The 2,704-nt window shown below is 39.9% G+C and overlaps 1 pseudogene; it reads left to right on the top strand.

Moving 5' to 3' along the window:
- LOC102822575 overlaps positions 1 to 2,321 on the top strand; it is a 36,818-nt pseudogene extending 34,497 nt beyond the window's left edge.
- Positions 2,322 to 2,704: the final 383 nt, after the last annotated feature.

Raw genomic sequence — 2,704 nt, 5'->3', positions numbered from 1 at the left:
GGTTGAATAAGTATGGTGAAAGAATATTACCTTGTCGTACATCTTTTTTCATTTTAAAACATTCAGTGTTCCCATGTTCTGTTCGAACAACTGCTTCGTGGTCCAGGTACAGATTCCTCATTAGCACAATTAAGTGTTCCAGCATACTCATACTTCTCAATGTTGTCCATAGCTTGTCATGATCCACACAATTGAAAGCTTTTGCGTAGTCAATAAAGCACTGGTAAACATCTTTCTGATATTCTCTGCTTTCAGCCAAGATCCATCGGACATCAGCAATGCTATCCCTCGTTCCACGGCCTCTTCTGAATCCAGCTTGAACCTCTGGAAGTTCTCTGTCAATGTATGCTTGCAGCCATTTCTGTGTATTACCTTTAGCAAAACTTTCCTCACATGGGATATCAAAGAGCTTGTCCAATAATTTTCACATTCTGTTGGGTCACCTCTCTTGCAATGGGCACAAATATGGATCTCTTCCAATCAGTCAGCCAGATAGTTGTCTTCCAAATTTCTGACTCATAGAGACACTGTATAGGGTTCCCAAAGAGCATCTGATGAGTTTGAACTGTGGACCTTTCAGTTAGCAGTCCACTGCTTATCCTATCGTACCACACCAGGATTCCATGCTCTTAATGACTAATTCCCATAATATCTATTAATATTGGGCATTGTTTCTTGTGCTTATTTAATATTTGTGGAACTTCTTAAGTGCTATTGGTTCAAATCTTTTACCTATCATTTAAAATACGTATCTTTTAAATAGTTGAATCTTGAAAATTCCTTATATACTAGGAATATAAGAACTTTATGAGAGATATGATTTATAAATATATTAGTTTAGTCTGTGACGTATATTTGAATTCTATTTAGGCTGCCAACCACAAGGTTGGCAGTCTGAGACCACAAGCACTTCCTCAGGAGACAGATGAATCTTTTGCTCCCACAAAGATTTAAAAGCCTCAGAAACCCCATACCAGTTTGCTATGAGTCGGAACCAACTGTACAGCACTTAACAATAACAATAGTGTCTTTTAAAAAGCAATTTTAAATTTTGCGTCCTAATTTATTTTTGCAAGAATAAATGGTTTTAAAACTCTGGCGCTTAATTAATAATAGCAAATCATTTGTTACCCACCTAACAACAAATGAGTGTGTCTTGATACTATGGGTAAGAATTCTGAGCCAGTTAAGTCTTACTTGATGATGGAATTCTCATTGTATTAGCCATTTGCAGTATTCATCTTCTTCCTTGTTACTAATGAGAGCTATTTACCCAGTGACATTATGTGTAGATTGTTTTTAACATAGTTTAAGGAGAAATTTGTTGTATATTTAAGCTACAGTTTGGATAAATAGTTTGTACATAAATCATGGAAATGAGCATATAAATAATTATCTTTATAATTCACTGGATTCATTGTATATTTGGTATGAGTATGCTAAACTTATGTCCTTGAAATGGGACTTTAAATAGTGTTGTTGGAAAAATGCTAATGTGATCCTTGAAAGCCTAAGCAATTGCTTTCTATATAATAATATTTTATGCCAAAAAAATTTTTTTTTTAATTATTTGATTTTTTAAAAAATAAAGTTACTTTTCACTGCCTGGTTTTATTTTGTGTTTAGCTATTTCGCAGTAAAGTACGTTTTAGAATTTAAAACACTTTTCAGCCAGAGAAAGGGGAGGATAGGAGACCGAAGGGAATGAAAGAAAAAGAAAGGAAGAGAAAAATAATCTTTCTGTCGCTCACCTGCAGAGAACCAGGTTCCTTCTAAATGTGCTCAGAAGTTTATAACTTTTTTGCATTAGCTCCGCTAAATTTGAAGTTTAGTTCAAGAGAGAGGGGAAGGGGAAACGAGCACTTCTCTCTCTCCACTCTATCCAGCAGGGCCCAGCGATCTAGCTCTCTCTGGCGGTTGGGCGGTCCTGCTCGAGCGCGTGCGTCTGGGTTACGGCCGCAGAGCGAGACTCCCACCGTCCCACCAGGAATCCCACTTTCCCTGCCCGACTCCCGCACACCTGGCGGACCCTTCCTGGCCAGGAATCAAACAGGTGGCTTACCAGCAGTACACTCAAGGTAATGATCTTGAGTCCAGGCCGGGCTCTCCACCTTCCCCTGGTCCCTGGGGAGCGTGCTTTGCTGGCGACCTGTGCGGGAGCTCCCCACTGTGACATGACTTTAGTAAGTCCTGGCCCACTTCGGGTTTAAAGTCCCGCAAAATCAGTCAAGATCCAGTACAGAGACTTTCCTACCAGACTAGTTCGCGGAGACCAATTGCTTGCTGACTTCTTTCCTGCTTTCCTGATAGCCACTTACTAACAGTTCCACCCTTTCTATTTTCTCATGAGCAATCTTGGCAAAACAGTGCTGTGCTAGTTTCTGGGGGTGGGACAGACTTCTATGAAGCATTAGATATCTTCCCGATCTGGTTCTATGAGCTGCACAGGTCTGGACATACCCTGAGGCATATACTCGCCTCTGTAACCATCTTGAGTGAGAAAAAGTATATGAACCAAATCTTTGCACAGATGGCAGGTGATCTTGAACTTGCAATTGTGTCAACCAGAAAAGGCCATAACCAACTCAGACCATCCCTGGTTCTAACTCACACCCACCATGTGTAGGGTTTCCAAGTAGCAGATGATGAGTTTGAACCACCAACCTAGGTTCTTCCATTTATAAGTCTCACTTAAATGATATTT

The sequence above is a fragment of the Chrysochloris asiatica genome, unplaced genomic scaffold (assembly GCF_000296735.1).
Source record: "Chrysochloris asiatica unplaced genomic scaffold, ChrAsi1.0 scaffold00064, whole genome shotgun sequence".
NCBI lineage: Eukaryota > Metazoa > Chordata > Mammalia > Afrosoricida > Chrysochloridae > Chrysochloris > Chrysochloris asiatica.
This window is presented reverse-complemented; position numbering and strand designations above follow the sequence as displayed.